This window comes from Rattus norvegicus, chromosome 10 (assembly GCF_021556685.1).
Source record: "Rattus norvegicus strain SHRSP/BbbUtx chromosome 10, alternate assembly SHRSP_T2T, whole genome shotgun sequence".
NCBI lineage: Eukaryota > Metazoa > Chordata > Mammalia > Rodentia > Muridae > Rattus > Rattus norvegicus.
In genome coordinates, this window is record NC_141543.1 from 39,115,138 (window position 1) to 39,127,770 (window position 12,633).

Here is a 12,633-nt window from a genome sequence, read left to right on the forward strand (position 1 = left end):
AGGAAAAGCACACACAGTAACTGTCTTCCCTTTATTTCCTGTCTGGTTATGCTGGCCCCTTTGTAATGGGGTTGGCTGTGCCTGGTATTATCTGCATTTGATTTTGGCTTTCCCCAGCACGCTGTTTGGTGTCTGGGAGGATCTGTCCTAAAGAAGAGCGCATTACAGAAAACACCCTAAACGAGCCTCATTCCTTTCACGTTCTTCTGTTCCTGTCCACTGTGTGGTGGGTGATCATGAGTCTCATTTCTCTCTGGTATGTTCTTCAGACATTTCTTTGGAAGCACCAGAAGATAAACGCGCATTCTTTTCCACCACCACCCCTCTGTTCTAGAGAGGACAGCACACTGTAGACACTTATTTACATTTTTTTTCCATTCAGGAACATACGAATGCCTTGTTTTGTTTTGTGTTTTGAGGCAGAGTCTAAGTAGCTCAGGCTGCCCCCTCAAACTTGCTATGTTTTTGAACTCCAGACCCTCCTGCCTCTACGTTCTGGGCACCAGGATTACAGGTGTGCACTGCCGTGCCCAACTACAAATGCCTTTTTAAAGCATTACACACACACACACACACCCCACATCACATACACATACCACATCACACACCACACCACATCATACAGATATACACACACACATCTCTCTCTCTCTCTCTCTCTCTCTCTCTCTGCCCCCCATCTCTCTCTCTCTGCCCCCATCTCTCCCCCTCTCTCTCTGCCCCCCATCTGACTCTCTCTCTCTCTCTCTCTCTCTCTCTCTCTCTCACACACACACACACACACACACACACACACACACACACACACACCAAATCATCTTCCTGCACCGACAACGGCAGAGCTAAAGCAGTGCATATTGGCAACTGAAACTAATAATGATTATAATGATTTGGGGTTTTTTTGTTTTTTGTTTTTTTTCTTTTTTTCGGAGCTGGAATGATTTGTTTTAAAACCTCAGCCAGCCATTCACCTGGCTTCTCTAAAGTTTATTGATGAAGGACACAGAATCCAGCTTCCCAGTCAGTTCAGTAGCAATGGTAAACACTAACTAACCTAGGAGTCGGAGTGAGATCACTTCAGACTTTGAACTTCTTGCACAGTTACTTGTGTGGTCTTTTGCAGATTTTAGGGTCATCTCTTAAGATCATTAGTCGCACTGGAGGACTTTCCTCAGAAGTCACCCACCCGGCACTGGGGAGGCAGAGGCACGCAGGTCTCTGAGTTCAAGCCCAGCCTGGTCTAGAGAGTAAGTTCCAGGACAGCCAGACTTACATAGCGAAACCCTGTGTCAAACATACCAAAAAAGAAAAACAAATATCTCTTTCCTATTAAAGAGACATAGAAGTGGACAAGCTGCTCCTTCCCTTATCTCTTTCCTATTAAAGAGACATAGAAGTGGACAAGCTGCTCCTTCCCTTCCCTCCCTACAAACATAATGCTCGCTTGGGCTCTAGAGATCGAAACTGGGCATAAATCGGTAAGCTCAGTCTTGAATAGGCTGTGAGAGACCTTAAGGATGTGCCCAAGACACAAATGAATCTGAGTCTTCGGCAGGCACAGTGAAGCCTAGATGGGACTCTCCGGGGATATGGAGAGGATGAATTGCCACAGGAAGAAGGAGTAAAGCTCCCACTGGATCCAGAGAGAGAGGCGTGGGGAAAGCTAAACAACGCGCTTGCCGTCTGGTAAGGCGAGACAAGGCATCCTTGGATTAGACACCTGGAGGCCTTTGCTGACCTCAACCAGAGACACAAGCTAGCCCAGCTCTCCATGTTAAATGGTGGAGAGAGGATTCTGAGTCTTTGATTCAGCAAGGAGAGCCCCTGCCTTCCGAATCCTGACTCGGTATTCGGGAATCAGTTTGAGTGCCCGAAAATCATATTCTGATTTTAACCAATATTAACCAGTGAATGCTCTCACATTTGCAAAGCACAGATCCGCATATAACATTTAACATATGCTAACCTGCATCTCAACTCTGTAATGAATGATAAGTTTGATGGGATTTATCTTGATTTTAAAAGTCCTTCGTTGAAGTTTTAAATTTTGGTAACACCTTCAGCTTACTACTTTCAATTTTGTCTTTATCTTAATAATCTTCCATACAATAATTTCTGAAAGCATACTTAAAAATGATTTCTCTTGTGACTTTAGAGTCCTCCTTCTTCCCTGTTTCCTCTCGATTGTTTCTGTCAATTGACCCCGGATTAGGAGGACATTTAAAATCCTCCCGCTCTTTTCTTCGGAATAAAAAAAAAAAAAAAAAAAAAAGCACAAATACAGTCAGTCGGTCGGTCGTTGGAGTCACATTTACCTTGTCTGCTACCAGACCCCCGTCGTCGTTCTTCTCTCGTCCAGAGTCTCCAAGACTGGTGGTTCGTGCCTCAATGATACCATACCACTTAATGAACAAGAACCTCACGAGCGTGGGTTTCCGTAGTGTAGTGGTTATCACGTTCGCCTAACACGCGAAAGGTCCCCGGTTCGAAACCGGGCGGAAACAGCGCTTAAATTTTCTTCTCCCCTTTCGGTTAATGAACGGATATTTTAAATTTCATTTATTTATAGTTGGAGACAAAGAGGGAGGGGGCAAGAGGAGAGAGAGAGGAGAGACGGGAGAGAAGGAGAGAGAGTGAGTTACCTAGTCCTAGGCCTCAGGATGCAAGAGGTGGTCTTTTTGTCATTAGACTTTGAATCCTAGCGGATCCAGCGCGACAGGTACGCTGTGCATCCACAAAAGGAAGCACATTACCAGAGCGGCAGTTTGTTTGGAAATGTGCGTTGGAAGTCCAGTCTGCGGAAGATGCTCACAGGAGAGGTGGCCGCAGGGATAGCAACCACACCCACACAGTGCATTGCCGCTCCCTCGCAGGAACTTTTCCATCCATCTCCGTTTACCGCCACCATTACCAGATGTGTTGGGCAATTAGCGATTGCTGGCTAGGGGACGAGCGGTAGGATGAGCCAGCTTGGTCACACCCACCTCTGGTCCACGGTGTCCCAGTGGCGTCTGTCTCCCTTGCTATCTCCTGCTGTCCTCTCAGGTTCCGAAACTATCCTGGCTTCAGCCTCTCCCTCTTTGGTCATCCTTACCTGCAGCTGGGGACAGGTGAATTGAGAGGAGGTCTCAGCCGCCACGAGGACACTCAACTCCGCAGCCAGCGTGACCTCTGATCCCCCAACCAGACGTCTCGACAGGGGGATCCCTCCGTTGTGTGGACACGACAGCTCAGTCTGCTCCCACAATGTCTTCACACACCAGACTCGTGCGCTAGGCAATTTGTCTCCCCGCAGTACTGTCGCACTTTAAAGTCACACAAAACATTCACCGAAGTAATCAGCGATGCAATCCTCCTTAAAGATGCACACATCCGAAGTTCAGGCACGGCATGATCCATATCAGCCCAGTGGTGGCAAAACTGCTCGGGCCACTAGCATTAGCACACTTTCTACACCAACAAGGTGCTCATGGCTCAGTCACTGCTCTGAACTACAGATCACTAAGTCCAGGATCCAGAAGAGGCTTTAAAAAACAAAAAGCAAAAAACAAAACAAAAACAAAAACAAAAGCAAAAACAAAACAAAACAAAACAAAAAAACAGAGAAGGCAAAGATCCTAGACTCGTTTTGAGAATTATCTCGGAGTTCCTCTGCTTACGCCATTTTTCCGTTTTCCTTTTAGGTTTTTTAGAAGAGTGTCTCTCCATCCCTTACCCCAGACTCTGGACTACCCCTCAGCTCCCCCTCCAGCAGACCTTTATATTTAGCCCATACTGGAACTTTGGGACCTCAGGATCCCATCACTCACCCCTTTATCAATCTTACTCGATTGGATTCGATTGATGTCCCAGTTAACTAACATAAGGCAGTTTTCAGTGATCTTCCACGTGGAGACAGGAAGTAAATCGATGGGAAAATATCAGAGCTAACACCATCAATCAGCTGGGACTCCCAACAGCCCTTACAGGTAGCTGTCACTTTTGAGTCATTTGTCTTTTGTCTTTTAAATGACAATATATACAACCTTCCTACACTCTTCTTTTCTCTCTCTCTCTCTCTCTCTCTCTCTCTCTCTCTCTCTCTCTCTCTCTTTCTCTTTCTCTTTCTCTCTTTCTTTTAATTTTAGCAGAGTGAGTTTAGGGTTGTTGAGGAAAAGTGAGAAAGGTCCCAAGAGACAGAGAGGGCCTCCAACAGCACAATAGCACATTTGTCTCCCTTTAACCAACTAACAGTTAGATCTTTTTAGCTAGGTGTGGGTGGAGCATGCCTAGAGTCTCAGCAGGGGGGCATGTCGCTACAGGTTCAAAGCCCTCCCTAGTCAACATACTGATCGCCTTCCCCTTACCTACCTGGATTGCCTGGTTGGGCTTCAGTGGGAGAGGATGTGCACAGTACTGCTGGGACTAGAAGTCCAAGGATGGGGTGGTACACGAAGGTAGGGTGGTGTTAGGGGGTGGTTGGGAGGTGGTGAGGGTGGGGCAGGGGGACTTCCTTAGAAAAAAGGAGGAGGCATGGGGGGGGGAATTCCTTAGGGTAGGACTGAGAATAGAGGACGGGGGATATGATCAGGATATAAAGTGAGTAAAAAAAAAATAAATTTAAAAATAAAAAAACTCTTTTTGCTGTTTAAATTGTAGCAGCTTGTATCAGCCGGCAACCTAGTACACTGTGCCCTTTGTCTTTTTAGCCCTGGCAATCTGAAAGCACCCTTGTTGCCAGGCAGTCATTAATGTTTTGGCTTATCTGTCCTTTTCTCTGTCCTCTGTTGGGGGGTACTGTTGAAGGAGGTTGAGTTTCTGTGTGTTTTCACTAAAGTGTAAAAACCATGAACTACACGGTGGTGGTGTACGCCTTTAATCTCAGCACTCAGGAGCAGAGACAGGCAGATCCCTGAGTTCGAGATCAGCCAGATCTACAAAGCAACTTCCATCCAGGGCAGCCAGGCCTACACAAAGAAACTCTGTTTCAAAAACCAAACCAAGCAAAACAAAACAAAAACATCTAGGCGGTGTGTGGAGTCGAAGATCCCCACGAAGCATCTCCACTTGGAACTTCCCTAGGGAAACAGTTGAAAGGCTCCAAAATCACCTGGGAAAGTCTATTTAATGACAAGGTGTGGAGCTAATGAAGCAGAACAGTGCTTCTCCAGCATTTGTGAGTCTCTTGGTTTGATCCCAAGGGACCTGAAAAGATTACAAACACCTCCTGCTACACATTACAGGTTCAATTGTCCGACTGTCCATCTACATATACACCGGCACATAAAAACCCCTGTGTGTGTGTGTGTTGTTTATTTGCTTTTTAAAGATTTATTTTATTTTACATCTATGAATGTCTGCCAATATCTATGTAAGTGCACCACATGCAGTGAATGACAGTGAGGGGTCCAGGAGAGAGTATCAGATGGCTGCAAGCCTTTTGTGTGAATGACAGGAACCAAACTCAGGTCCTCAGCCAGTGCTCCTAACCACTGAGCCATCTCTCCAGCCCTCTATCTGACTATGTTTAAGACTAAGTATCACTGTGTTGCCCAGGCTGGCCTTGAACTCAAAGGGTCGTGTGATTGAGCATCTTGTTTCACTAGGAGTTTTAATTTTGTTTTGTTTTTCAAATAAACCTCAACAGACGGTCTACAAAACTGTCTACCTAAGTTTTTAATTGACACTCAAAACTCCTCATTTTCTCTTTTGAATACTGTTAAATTTTTTTTTCATTTGTTTTTGTCTTTGATAGAGGGTTTTTCTGTATAGCCTTGTGCACTGGCTGGTTTTGTGTGTCAACTTGACAGAAGCCGGACTTTTCACAGAGAAAGGAGCCTCCCTTGAGGAGATGCCTCCATGAAACCCGGCTGTAAGGCATTTTCTCAATGAGTGATCAAGCCAGGGGGGGCCCAGCCCATTGTGGGTGGTGCCATCCCTGGGCTGGTAGTCTTGGGTTCTATAAGAAAGCAAGCTGAGCAAGTCAGGGGAAGCAAGCCAGTAAGTAACATCCCTCCATGGCCTCTGCATCAGCTCCTGCTTCCTGACCTGCTTGAGTTCTTGTCCTGACTTTTTGTGGTGATGTGTTCAATGTAGAAGTGTAAAGCTGAATAAATCTTTTCCTCTCCAACTTGCTTCTTGGTCATGATGTTTGTGCAGGAATAGAAACCCTGACTAAGACATTTGATACAGGGTTTCTATGTATAGCTTTGACTGTCCTGGAACTAACTCTGTAGACCAGGCTGGCCTAGAACTCAGAGGTCCACCAGCCTCTGCCTACCGAGTGCTAGGATTGAAGGCATATGCTTCCTACCAATGGCCAGACAAAATTTTCAATTCGAAGTTTTGGAGTGGAGGCCAGGAGTGATTGCCCACTCTTTAATCCCAGCACTTGGGAAGCAGAGGCAGGAGGCTCTTCTGTGTTTGAGGCCAACCTGCTCTACATAGAGAGCTCTAGGACAACAGAGAAAGAACCTATCTTAAAAAAGAAAAAGAAGGAAGAGAACAAAGACGGGAAGGAAGAGGGAATGATGGTATATATTGGAACCTACACCATGCATCACTCAGCTTCCAGTCTCCTAGCACCCCTCTTTCATCTCTGCCTACCCCCACCTCCATTTCCCACTCCTGGGCAACCCTCCCCTAGTCATTCATTGGCTACTATCTTCTTTTGACTAGTTCATGCATGTTTTCCTTTGTAGACTTCATGCTTGTGCTCCTTTGTAGACTTGTGAATTGAGAGGTTAATACTGATAGTTGCAAATTAAAGTACTGAGCCCTTATTGTGAGTTTACCATTGTTCTGAATGCTAGACACGCGTCGGTACATCGCACCTTTCGATAAACCTGTGACATGACACTGTTTTGTCCTTTCCTTTTGTTGCTGTGATGGAACACTGCCTTTCATAACAGACTGAGTCCCTGCCTCTCTGAAGTTCACCTTTATCTGTTCACCCCAAATATTAAACAAGTGGTGAACAGATGTAGAAATAATGTCAGAGACTGATGACAACTATAGTGATTTGACAGGGTGGCATAAACAGTGTAGAGGTCAGGGAAAGACAGATCAGAAGATGAGACAGGAAAAGGGAGAGTGGGAGAGTGAGCCATCATCCAAAATGACCTGGGGGAAGAGGGAGGCCTCCATGAGAAGAAACAGAGGGTTCGGAAGAAGCTGTCTGTCTGTTTCATAGACAGAGAGAGATTGGTGGTGCCTGTGGAGGGAGAGAAAAGTTATACCTATATTTCTTTGGATCTGGATTCGGATGACTTACATTATTTGTTCATGTTTTATGCTTGGATAGAAAGATGAGCGGAGGACACTGGCTGTGCTGTCTCAGAATCTTGGCATCAGCACAAGATTTATAAAGGTGCATATTTCTCTTATGCACGGGATCACAAAGAACCAACACACCCAGAATTTCTAAGCATTATGTCTCTAAGCATATAAACTAGTGGTTAAAACAGGGTGCCCATAGGTTCAGACACATCTCTTCACTTCTAGCTATGACCTAGTTAGCTTCTCCGGGCCTTATCTTCTCATGTGATATGTGAAAAGTCAGAAATACAGACCTCGTAACTGCAACTTGACACATGCAAAGGATGCTTCTTAGGTGTTCCGGATAACACATTTGACAGGTAGTTAAGGAAAGTACCAGCCAAACGGATTGTTGCTGTTTCAAAAATTGCTACAGTAACCTTAGAGAAAACTAACAATATCTGTAAGTAGAATTTGAAAGCCTCAAGACAACTGGGTGTTAATATTTTCAACTATGGTAAATCAAATATCACAAAATATTCACAAAGAAGGTAGGTACTCTTTTCCCATTTATGAACACCACCCTTCGGATACTATCATCAGCAACAGTGGTAAAGTAGGAGGGTTTCCAAAAATACCTAGTGATTTTAATCCAACTTGTTTTTCCAGAAATACAATGGAGGACTGGGTTGTTCTGGGCCGTCCTTGGGCCTCTCTTCCTGTCCCGTTTACTCCTGTAGAATGATGTTGTTCACATTGACATTTTGGCATCTTCCTTGTCTACTTCCCATGTTCCTCAGCACAGTGGCACGTGACTGGCACTGATCTTGTGTCTGGTAGGCTTGTACCCTTACGTGGATGTGACAGAGCAAGACAATAATAAAGTGAGGACTTGAGAATCGTTGGGTCGCCTCTCAAGTCCCAATGCAGACCCTGGGAGAACGATCCCAAAGTTAAACAAAACAAACAAGCAAATCAGTGATGGTTGAAAAAACCTGGGAGTAATTTTAGACTAGTTAGACAATAGTCACAAACATGCAAAATCTGGTGATAATTTTCTATATCCTACCCAACAAGGCTGCTTTTAAAGATTTTGTTTTTATTATACAGGTATGACTGCCCGCATTTATGTATGTGCACTACATGTGTGCCTGCTGGTGCTCTTGGAGGTCATTAGATGGCATCGAATCCCCTGGAACTCCAGTTGGAGATGGTTGTGAGCTGTCGGAATGTGGGTGCTGAGAACCACATTTGAGCTTTTGTTTGTTTGTTTGTCTTGCTCCCCCTAACCCCCAACAGAGTCTAACTGTTTACACCAAGCTGGCCTCAAACTCACAGAGACCCACCTGCATCTACCTCTCAAATGCTGGGATTAATGGTGTACGGACACTATGTCAGCCCAAATTCGGCTTTTCTATAAGCACAGCAAGTGTTTTTAATCCCTGAGCCGTCTATCTCTCCTGGATCTCCAGTAACGCTTTTAAATAAAAACTGTTCAAGTGGATAGTTGACATGGCAAATGTGTGATACTCTAACGTAGGGAATCATAATTCAACAAATCATTTAAGCATGCTTTCATTGCTACCAGTCTTTTCTTTACAATTAACGCTCCAGTTACAAGGCTTGCAGTTAGTATTATTTTTATGCCGTTGCATCTGTCCAACTGTGGGATTAATTCCCAGAACTGAGATTTGCCGAGTCAGGGTTTATATTTAATTGTAGTTTTTGTAGACATGGGTAACCCTCCCATTTCTAAATTGATAATCCTTCCCCAGTCTCTCCCAAGACAAAAAGTGGAAGGAATTCCAATAACCCAAAATAGACGGATGAAAAAAAACAAACTGTGGTATAGACACAAAATGGAATGTTATTTGACCTTAGTGGACAGAAAATTTAATACACAGTACACACAACGTGAAAGAACCTAGAAGATGACCTGTTCTAAGACTGTTAACAGCAGAAATCTAGCTAGCTGGCAATGTAGTAACACTTGGGAGATGAGCTCAGTAGAATCAGTTCAAAGTCACCTTGACTACATAGAGTATAGGCTAGCGTAGGCTACATGAGACTGCCTTAAATTAAATGGAGCCGTACACACAACACACACACACACACACACACACACACACACACACACACACGCAAGCTCATTTGCATGCACGCACATGATGATTTCAAACTCACACTTGATAAAATTTGGCTCCAGGAAAAATAGAATTAACAAAGACAGTAGAATGGCATTTTCAGGGCCATAGTTTTCAGGGAGTTAATATTTGATAAACAGTTTTGTGGGGTCAGATGAAAAGGGCCAATTGGGTCAGGCATTGAGGTACACGCGGATCTCTGAGTTCATAGCCCAGCCTGGAATACAGAAGGTGTTCCCGGAAGAGGAACTCTATCTAGAAATACCAAGTGGGGTGGGGTGGGGCGGCGATGGGAACTCCGCTCTCCTAGAGACGAATGAATGATAGTGAAGGCAACACAGCACTGTGAATGTAGTTAATTCTATGGAGCTGCACAGTTAACGTGCTTAAAATAAGGACTGGAGATGTAACGCAGTGGTAGAGTTCTTGCACAACGACCACGATCCAGGGTTTGATTTTTAAAAAGAAAGTATTTGGGATGGGGAGGGGTTAGAGGGATGTTGGCCTGGAAACCGGAAAAGGGAATAACATTTGAAATGTAAATAAGAAATACCCAATTTAATAAAGATGGGAGGGGGGAAGCATTTGTTAAAATGGTAGATATCAAACATTTTTGCCACAATAAAACTGTTACTCTAGAGTAAGAATCCCACACCGGAAAGTGATCACCACTACTTTGTGAGAGGGCCATTTATTTGTGTTTTGCAGAGGACATCTGTAAGGTATGAATTTGGAAAGTACAGAGTTGTCTTGTTCCTATCGTGGTTTAAAAACATTTGCTTGCGCCCAACGTGGGGCTCGAACCCACGACCCTGAGATTAAGAGTCTCATGCTCTACCGACTGAGCTAGCCGGGCGCTGTGCAGAGAGCGACTTTATTTCGCCATCCCTACGTTTGGAAAAAAGTCAGCCCTAAATTTGGAGTTGTAACCAGAATTTGATATAACTAATAAAATTCAGAAATGTTAAATCCAGCCGTCGGTGTCTGATCATCCCCCTTACTTCCTTTTATTTTCTGCTTCCTTTTTCTCCCGCGAAGCTCACAGAGCTGGGAAGGAAATATACACGGCCTAAGATCTCACTGTATTGCTTACTCTCAAATTTTGTCGCGAGTAGTCCCGAGCTGGGAGAAGCAAAGCAAATCCTCGCCTGCTCAACCCTTTTGGGGGGTGGGGAGGAGTTGCTGCAGCTGTTGGCTGCACGTAGAAACTAGTAGGCAAAAAAAGACAAAAAAAGAAAAGTATATGGCAAAAATTACAACCACCTGGAGATGCCGGGGATCGAACCCGGGGCCTCATACATGCAAAGCATGCGCTCTACCACTGAGCTACATCCCCACCTGCTCTCTCTCCTGTTCCTCAGAGGTACTCTAGTGCTTGCATAGCTCACAGCTCCTAACCATAGATTGAATTTGGTTTGTTTGGCTGTTCCGTAGTGTTCCACTGATCCTCACTACAGAAGTCGATCACCCCCTAGGGATACAGAGGGCAGACAGATCCCGGGAGTAGAAACTGGGAAGAGGATGGAAAAACTGAGAGAGACTTAGTCATCAGGCACTTATGACAAAATAGAACCGTGACCCGAAAAAGAAGGATACGTTTGCTTCTTTGTTTTAAACGCAGGATAATGTAGTAAAATATAAAGTGTTTAAACGAAATAACGAAGTTCTAAATGGGGAACGTGCCTAGGAGGTGGGCGGGTTTTCCAGTGCTCGATTTGGTTGTTGTTGTTGTTGTTAAAGACTTATTCATTTTATGGAAGGAGTGTTTGCCAGCATGTATGTATGTGTACTATGAGTGCCTAAGGAGGTCAGTAGGCACTCTATCCCCTGTAACTCTAGTTACAGTTGTAAACAGGTTTTGAGAACCAGGTTTTTTTTTGTTTGTTTGTTGTTTTTCTTCACTTACCCACTGAACCATCTCCGGCCCCCAATCCTCCAACCCCGGCTCCCTAAGCACAATCTTAAATTGTTGTAAGGTACTCATTCACCATAGAATACTGCCCAGACATGGGTAGAAGCCAATAGAAAGTCTTCATTAGGGTGTGCAGGATCCCAGTGTAGCCCTCCTCAGGGTGAACTTTCAAACACAAAAAACCATGTTGTGGGGGCTGGGGATTTAGCTCAGTGGTAGAGCCCTTACCTAGGAAGCGCAAGGCCCTGGGTTCAGTCCCCAGCTCCAAAAAAAAAAAAAAAAAAAAAAAAAAAAAAAAAAAAAAAAAAAAAAACAACATGTTGTGGGTTGACATTCTTCAGTGAACAAGAACAATTAGCCAGAGGCAGAACTACAGAAGCTAAAAAACAAGGTTAGGACATTTAGAGAGTTTCTCAGGACTTTCTCAGACTTTGACGGAACGGGCCTTTGTTTTAGATTTGGCAAAATGTTCTGTCTGCACGCTGAATGGTCCTTCCATCATGGAATCAGTTGTGCTAAGATCTCAGGGCCTACTGAGTCTGCGGCCCTGTTACAAAATCTGTGTGTGATGGTCTGTAGGCTTCGTGGATAAGGTGGCATCTGACAGGAGACCTGGAGGAGGTGGGTATCACACTGTATGGATTTTGGCAAGAAGACAGATCAGCAGGGTGAGCCCAGAGACTGGCTCACTGGAATCCGAGGCTATTTGTGTGTCTGGGTGACATTGGCAGGTCAACCATAAACTAATCAAACTGCTCCAATATGGCGTCCCCATGAGTCAGTAGCTCTGCTGTATATTGAAGAGGCCTTTGTCACATTAGATTGCATATTTTATATAGATGAGATATTTGAATAGGGAAAGTGATCAAGTTAAAAAAAAAACCTGCAAAGGTATAAGTAAGCTACTTGAGAGCTATCGTCCACAGGAAAAAACTCTTTTTTTCTTTTGGAAGCTGGGTTTCATATAACCCAAGCTGACTTTGCACTCCTGATCCTGTGCCACCAGTGCCACCAGGCCCAGCAAATAACACAAGGTCTTTTTTTTTTTTTTTGGAAATATGGACCGCTTCACGAATTCATGTGTCATCCTAGCGCAGGGACAATGCTAATCTTCTCTGTATCGTTCCAATTTTAGTATATGTGCTGCTGAAGCGAGCACATAACACGAGGTCCTTGATGCCATTTCATTACTCTGAGTTCTTGGTGAACCAGAAGGGCCTTAGCTCCCCATCTACCGTTCCGTGCCTGCAATGTGGCATTCTTTAGTCCAGGGATTCACTTGTTTCTTCAACTGACTTAATGTTTTATCTTCAAAATAATTGTAGCTGAGTTTGCAGAAAA

General features: G+C 44.4%; 4 non-coding genes across 4 annotated transcripts; 1 reads left to right on the plus strand and 3 right to left on the minus strand.

Annotated features, from left to right (window-relative positions):
• Window positions 1-2,431: 2,431 nt before the first annotated feature.
• Window positions 2,432-2,504, plus strand: Trnav-aac4 (transfer RNA valine (anticodon AAC) 4). Its single transcript has one exon. It is a non-coding gene; the product is annotated as a tRNA-Val (tRNA).
• A 7,659-nt stretch (window positions 2,505-10,163) lies between these two features.
• Trnak-cuu16 (transfer RNA lysine (anticodon CUU) 16) lies at window positions 10,164-10,236 on the minus strand. The gene has a single exon. It is a non-coding gene; the product is annotated as a tRNA-Lys (tRNA).
• A 408-nt stretch (window positions 10,237-10,644) lies between these two features.
• Trnaa-ugc2 (transfer RNA alanine (anticodon UGC) 2) lies at window positions 10,645-10,716 on the minus strand. The gene has a single exon. It is a non-coding gene; the product is annotated as a tRNA-Ala (tRNA).
• A 1,628-nt stretch (window positions 10,717-12,344) lies between these two features.
• On the minus strand, window positions 12,345-12,451 carry LOC120095506 (U6 spliceosomal RNA). The gene has a single exon (XR_015632519.1). It is a non-coding gene; the product is annotated as a U6 spliceosomal RNA (small nuclear RNA).
• Window positions 12,452-12,633: the final 182 nt, after the last annotated feature.